We start from the raw sequence: 8,401 nt of genomic DNA on the forward strand, positions 1-8,401 counted from the left end.
ATTCAATGATTCTCTATCTGAATCTTGTTCATTAGAAGGATGGACAGGGTCAGAAATTGGATCAGAGGAAGGATGAACATGGTCAAGAGTTGGATCAGTAGAAGGATGGATAGGGGCAGGGGTAGGGTTTGAGGCAAGGTTTGAGGCATTTTCTTGGGCCTCATGTGTGGCATTTTCTTGGGCCTCATATGTTGGTTCTAATTCAGCATTAAAAGATGCATTAGGCCCACTGTTTTGAGATGCTCCCTCACCTACTCCACTTTCCCCATATTCCAATAAAGGTGGGACCAAAACAGGATCAGCAACAAAGTGACACACAAAACAGTCCAAAATATCTCCATGACTCAAACACTCGGCAATTAAAGTAGTATCATAGTCAGATTTGATTTCTAACATAGCAGTACTTCTAGGAAGTTTTACATACAACACACATTGTCCAGGTTCATACCCCAACTCTTTCAGACAATCCCTCAATTCAAAATAAGATAACCTATCTATATCAACATCTAAAAACTCATAAACTCCTCCACCATGATATGGTTTCCCCTTGTATTCCTTTTTTCCAATCTTAATAACACCACCGTGGTAAAATCTCAAAGTAATCAATTCAAAAGACATTTTAACCTGAAAATAATGTTATCAGTTAACCCTCAACAACAACGACAAAACATATACAACAACAACAGGGAATCATGTGAATGAAAGACGACATACAATAAACTTGAAAAAAAAATAAAGACGAAATAACCCTAAGCTAAAAAGTATGAACTATGAAGTAACCCTAGAAATGTTTGACTAACCTTTCAAATATGGAGACGACAACAAATTATGAACGATGAATGCCTCGATCGACAATGTTCTTCAAATATAACTACAAGGATGCTTCAAAAACACCACAAAATCGAAGAAATCTTTAGCTAAAATTAGGATTTACAGATGAATTTTTTCGATTAGGTTTTGGTGTTCTTAGAGAAAGGAAACGGGTGGGTGAAATAAATGGACTAGGGTAAAATAAAATGGATTTGGGTGAAAAAAATCGGGTTTGGGTGAAAAGAAACGGGTTTGGGTCAAAAGAAACGATTTTGGGTCAAATGAATCGGATTGGGGTCTTTTATTACGTGGCTTAACTAGGAGGCGAGTGGCTTTCACTCTAGGCATAATGTCCTGGGTTGGGTGACGGAAGGGGGAAATAAATATACTTTTATGTACTTAAGGTGTGTAATAGGTCACTCCATTAGTTAAAGTGTGTAAATGACTTTTGGGTATACGTTTAGGGGGCAATTTATGCCTTTTGCCAACTAATAAACACAAAAAGACACATCTACAAGGCATGTGGCTATAGTGGAGCACAAAAAGACAAAGACACCCAAAAATATAAAATTGACCAAAATAAGCCATAATTCTAGAAAGTAACTAAAATAGGTTTAGTGTAATTTTTCTTTCGTTTTATCCAAAAATATAAACGGCATACATTAGTCTGTTAACGTCTATATTTTAACATAAAACGGAAAAAAAAATTCACTTTATAAAGTGTAATTTTTTCTTACACTTTATAAAGTTTAAGATTTTCTAACACTTTATAAAGTGTAAGTTTTTCTTACGTTTTATAAGAAAAGTTAACTTTACCTAAATCTTTTCACTTTCATCTTCTCAAATCAATTTTTTAACTCTTCATTAGTCCCAATCCGACAAACCAACAATCCGACCCCACAATAAAAATTGAATTCTCGAAAGATTGGAGATACGTAGCACAACCCAACAATTCGACCTTACAATTTTTTTAAGTAATTATTTCTTTTCATCTTATATTCATTGATCCATGATTAATATATAAATTAGTGAAAGATTTGAAATGATGTTTTTGTTCTAATTTATTTTAGAATTTTATTTATATATAATTAAAATCAGTAGCATGATTTTTAGAGATACGTACATAACCCGACAACCCAACAATTCGACCTTACAATTTTTTAAAAATATTTGTTTCTTTTCATCTTATATTCATTGATCCATGATTAATATATAAATTAGTGAAAGATTTGAAATGATGTCGTTGTTCTAATTTATTTAAAATTTTGTTTATATATAGTAAAAATCATAAGCATGATTTTTCTCTTAGAATAAGTGCTAATATTTTGTGAAGTAGTAATCTAGAGAGTCCAGAACCTAAATAAGCCACAAAAAGATAAAAGTGACCAAAATAAGCCACTATTCTAGTAAGTAACTAAAATAGGCTTAGTGGAAGAAAAAAATATGTTTTATGAAATATTCAAAACGTTTTCTGTTAGTCTCATAACGGGTATATTTTAATATATAACAGAACTATTTCTTACACTTTGTAAAGTGAAAGTTTTTCTTACACTTTATAAAGTGGAAGAAAAATTTTTGTTTTACAAAGAGGAATATTTTTCACGTTTTGCATTAAATTGTATCTCTTTATGAAGCTTTTGCAGTGTTTGTCATACAATTATATTGGAGAAAAATGGTCTAAAACCCCCCCAACCAATACCCGAAATCCCAACTACACACTCCAACTTCACGGTCCTATTACCCCCCTAAACTTCATATTTATCTATTTTCTACACACTTAAACGTTGACCTCAACACATAAACCAAATACATAGTCCAACGTGATTGCACGCGCCGGGTCCCCCGCCTCTTCAACTCCCAATTCCTGTTTTTCCCACATTTACCTCCTAAAACATAAAAGACCCAAAAATCATCCTTTCAAGTTTTCATTTGCCATTTTTGATAAATTTTGAGAAAATTCAAAATTCAAATTAGAGACCTAAATAAGAAATTAGAGTAGATTACAAACCCTAAATTCAAGATTTGAAGTAGAAATGAACATAAACAACTAAATCCTACCTATTTTTTGAGAGAAAATCGTGAATTTTTTTATACAAGGAACAAGGGTTAATGGTGGGGAAGAAGAAACAATGATTTATTTTAATGGTGGGGAAGATGACCATTGGAGAAAGAGAAAATTTTTCGTCAAAATTTAAGGTGTTCTCACCTTCTAACGCGCATAGAGGACCTCCTATGACATGTCAGCGTTTAAGTGTGTAGAAAATAGAGAAATATGAAGTTCATGGGGGTAATAGGACACCCGTGAAGTTAGAGTGTGTAGTTGGGATTTTGGGTATAGGTTGGGAGGGTTTTAGACCATTTTCTCATTATATTGATTTGACATATCATAAAAACAGAAAAAATTATTACATTATGTATTTTTATTTTTTAATTCTGAAAACTCCTTCAAGCTCTATTTAAGGAAAAAATTATCACATTATGTATCATAAGTGTTAACTTGATTTGATCTATGTAGTCGTTTGGAACCCTCAAAAAGTCGGTCAACGATTCGTCACTATAGATAATCCGCTCTCCAAATTTTACTTGTCCTTGTGACAAAAATGAAGTAGGGTATTTTTCGACTATAATCAAATTATAATCAGTACTATTTATACCCATTCTTTTATAAATTGATGAAATTTATGATATCGGACATTAATTAAATATTTAGCATTGTGTTTGAAAAGACAATTATAATAAACGATATTTTCGTCATGTATAATTTCGCCATTCCAATAAATCGAAACTCTAACTTTTGGTTTAGAAGACATTTTTTTGTGATTGAAATGAAGAAAAATAGAAGACTAAAGATGTTGAAGGTACTATGTTTGAACATCCTTAAATAGAGCTTGGAGGAGTTTTCAAAACAAAAAAATAAAAATACATAATGTAATAATTTTTTCCGTTTTAATGATATGTCAAATCAATATAATTGTATGACAAACACTACAAAAGCTTCATAAAGAGAACGTGAAAAATATTCCTCTTTGTAAAACACAAATTTTTCTTCCACTTTACAAAGTGTAAGAAAAACTTACACTTTACAAAGTGTAAGAAATAGTTTCGTTTTACAAGGTGTAAAAAATAGTTTCGTTATATATTAAAATATACACGTTATGAGACTAACGGAAAACGTTTGAAATATTGCACAAAACATAATTTTTTCTTCCACTAACTTATTTTAGTTACTTACTAGAATAGTGGCTTATTTTGATCACTTTTATCTTTTTATGATATACTTGAAGTCCATATCCATGTTTCTACCCCAGTTGGAGAGTCAGTCATAGTCACCCATGTCTATCGTGCTTGTCCTATTTGTTTATGGATTTTGATATAATCTTAGGCATGACTTGGTTGTCCCCCTATTATGTTGTGCTTAATTGTAATACTAAGTCTGTAACTATAGAAATTTTGGGCTTGGATAAATCAGAGTGGGAAGGGGTGTACAAGCCTAAGCAAGCTAAGATCATATCCTCCATTCGGGCTAGGAAATTGATAAGGCAGGGTTGTTGGCTTATTTGACTCATATTAGGGATGTTGAGATTGAGGCTTCATCCATTGAGTCTATTCCTATGGTGTCAAAATTTAGAGAAGTGTTTTCTAATGACTTGCCTGGTATGCCTCCGGATAGAGATATAGACGTATGCATTGATTTAGAACCTGGTACTCGTCCCATTTCTATCCCTCTATATCGCATGGCTCCAGCAGAATTAAGAGAGCTTAAGGCTCAAATCCAAGAGCTTCTTGATAAGGGATTTGTTCGTCCTAGTGCTTCCCCATGGGGTGCTCCAGTTTTGTTTGTTAAGAAAAATGATGGTAGTATGAGAATGTGTATAGATTATCGGCAATTGAATAGGATCATTATTCGAAACAAGTATCCTTTGCCTCGAATAGATGGTCTTTTTGACCAATTGCAAGGTGCATCAGTTTTCTCTAAGATTGATCTAAGGTCTGGCTACCATCAGTTGAAAATTAGGCCTGAAGATGTACCCAAGACGGAGTTTAGGACTCGTTATGGGCACTATGAGTTTTTGATTATGTCTTTTGGTTTTACCAATGCGCATGTAGCTTTCATGAGTTTAATGAATGGGGTGTTCAAGCCATTTCTTGATTCTTTTGTCATAGTCTTTATTGATGATATTTTGGTCTATTCGAAAAGTGAGGAAGAGCATATCGACCATCTTCGTATTGTTTTGGGTGTTCTTGGGAAACAAAGATTGTATGCAAAATTTTCTAAGTGTAAATTTTGGTTGACTTCGGTTGCATTTTTGGAACATGTAGTGTCAAAAGAAGGGGTAATGGTAAATCCTCAAAAAATTGAGGCGATTAAGAATTGGGTACGGCTTAACTCTGTGACGGAAGTTAGGAGTTTTGTGGGGCTTGCTAGCTACTATCGTCGATTTGTGAAGAACTTTGTTTCTATTGCCACTCACTTGACTAATTTGACCAAAAAAGAAATACTATTTGAATGGACTGAAAAATGTGAGGAGAGCTTTCAAAAACTCAGGACTCTTTTGACCACCGCACTTATTCTAGCATTACCAGTGGAAGGTAAAGATTTTATAGTTTATTGTGATGCTTCACATTCTGGTTTAGGTGTTGTGTTGATGCAGGATAAGAATGTTATAGCTTATGCCTCACGTCAATTGAAGGTGCATGAGAGGAATTATCCAACACATGATTTGGAGTTGGCAGCGGTAGTGTTTACTCTTAAGATCTGGCGGCATTACCTCTATGGTGTTAAAGTGTGAGGTATTTACTGATCATCGTAGTTTGCAACATGTGTTCACTCAAAAGGATCTAAATTTGAGACAGCGAAGGTGGATGGAGTTACTTAACGATTATGATGTCACAATTCAATACCAACCGGGCAAGGCTAATGTGGTGGCAGACGTTTTGAGTCGAAAAACAGTGAGTATGGGTAGTTTAGCTTGCTTGAGTGTATCCAAGCGACCTTTGGCTAAGGAAATTCAGACCTTAAAGTCTAAGTTCATGAAGTTGGGCATCTCAGAAAGAGGTGGGTGTTAGCTAGCATTGAGGTTAGGGCCACGTTCATTGAGGAGATCAAGGCCAAACAGTTTATGGATGAGAATTTAGAGGAACTTAGAAAGAAGACTGTGATTGGTAAGGCACAAGAGACCACTATTGATGCAGAATGTGTGCTCAATTTTAAAGGAAGGATTTGTGTTCCTCGAGTTGATGATTTGATTCAGAAATTGTTGACTGAATCTCATGGTTCTCGATATTCTATTCATCCGGGTGTGACGAAGATGCACCGAGACTTGAAGCGAAGCCGGGCATGAAGAATGATATAGCGGAGTTTGTGGCTAAGTGTCAAAATTGCCAACAAGTGAAGTATGAACATCAAAGGCCTGCATGTTTTCTTCAGAGAATGTCAATTCCAGAATGGAAGTGGGAAAGAATAGCCATGAATTTTGTGGTTGGTCTTCCCAAGACTTTGGGAAAGTTTGATTCTATTTGGGTAGTGGTTGATAGATTGACTAAGTCAGCCCATTTTATTCCGGTAAGAATAGATTATAATGCTGAACAATTGGCTAAGTTTATGTGAAAGAGATAGTGAGGTTGCATGGGGTGCCCCTTTCTATCATCTCAAACCATGGTACCTAATTCACATCCAAGTTTTGGAGGAAATTGCATGATGAATTGGGCATACAACTCACTTTTAGTACAACCTTTCATCCATAGACAGATGGACAGTCAGAGAGGATTATTCAAGTGTTAGAAGTCATGTTGAGGGCATGTGTGATTGACTTTGAAGAGCATTGGGATAAGTTCCTACCTTTGTGTGAATTCTCCTATAATAATAGTTATCACTCCAGCATAGATATGACACCATTGAGGCACTTTATGGGAGGGGATGTAAATCACCCATAGGATGGTTTGAGGCTGGATATGTGAAACCATTGGGGGGTCGATTTAGTGAAGGATGCTCAAGATAAGGTGAGGAGTATTCAAACTAAGCTTCTAGCAACCCAGAGTAGACAGAAGAAGTATGTGGATCAAAAGTAAGAGACATGACGTTTCAAACCGGTGAGAATGTTCTTCTTAAGGTATCACCCATGAAAGGGGTGATGAGATTTGGCAAGAAAGGCAAACTAAGTCCGCGATACATTGGTCCCTTTGAGGTTCTTGAATGTGTAGGACCGATAGCGTATAGATTGGCTTTACCTCCTAATTTATCGGGAGTTCATCTGGTATTTCATGTGTCCATGTTCAAGAGGTATCATGGTGACGGGGATTATATCATTAAGTGGGACTCAATTGTGTTAGACAAAGACCTTCAATATGAGGAGGAACCGATTGCAATTCTTGATCGTAATATGCGTAAGCTGAAGACCAAGGAGATTAAGTCCGTGAAAGTTCAATGAAAGCATCGTCCAGTTGAGGAAGCTACTTGGGAAACCGAGAGGGTCGATTCAGGTACTACTTCATTCCTTCCTTAGCCTGTTTTTCCTAAGTTTGTCACTTGGGGACAAGTGATGGGTAAATTGGTACCTATTGTAACGACCGGGTTCCGTCGTATGGAAAAGCCAACGGGGAAAAAATTTGGGTCGGAAAACTTTTTCATAGTAACTTGAAATTTTCCAACCTAGTCCAGATTTGAACGAAATCGAAGTCATTAAGGTGTAGGGAAATCTGGTAACAATCAGGTGACTTATTTATGATTTTGATTACATGTCTAGTTAGATAAGTTGTTAAGGAATTCGTACGACTTTACAGAATTGAATTCGGGTGAGTATAACTCCCGAAATCGATCTTAGCGTGAGTATTTTCTGAGCGTCATTAGTTAAAGGTGTGTTGTGAAATGGGGGTCTTGTAATTATTAAAATAGCTCACTGTTTCGTGCAAGCCGCTTTAGCGGTGGTTTTGGTGCTTTGGCGGGGACCCTATAGCAGGGTGAGGGTCGCTTTGGCGGGCCAGATGCGACTTAAAGTCGTAAATAAACCCCAAAACGATTTTATTCTGCACTTTTTGATTTTTAGAGCTAAGGAACAAACCACATGCGACTCTTGATAGTTTTCCATCATTCTTGAAGCTAAAGGTAAGCTTTTCACTCCCCGAATCCGTTTTTCGATTCGTAGAACGTAATATCATGGGTAATTATCGATGGGGAAGGGTTCTGATCTAGATTCTATGGTGGAAAAAGCTCTAGATGGGTACTTGAGATCATGGGTATGATCTAGGGTTCATAGAATTGTTAGTGATTCAGATAATTAGTGATTGTTTATTGATTTTCGTGTTAGTATGATTGTTTGTAGACCAAGGACAAGCAAAACGAATCTGAAAAGGGAAGGATCAAGTTTCTGAGGGTTTCAAGCTTGTTTTGAGGTAGGTGATGGCTATGATTTTATGATTGTGTGATGTATGTTTGTTCTTGCTTCATTATGATACATGTATGTATATATATATATGAATGTTGCATTAATGATCACACTTGTTATAAATGAGATAGATGAATGAAGGTTACAATGAAATCATGACTTAAATGTAGGATCTTGAGGATATACTTGTGATTGTGATTGTGATTGTG

Source organism: Solanum tuberosum, unplaced genomic scaffold (assembly GCF_000226075.1).
Source record: "Solanum tuberosum cultivar DM 1-3 516 R44 unplaced genomic scaffold, SolTub_3.0 scf00271, whole genome shotgun sequence".
Classification (NCBI taxonomy): domain Eukaryota; kingdom Viridiplantae; phylum Streptophyta; class Magnoliopsida; order Solanales; family Solanaceae; genus Solanum; species Solanum tuberosum.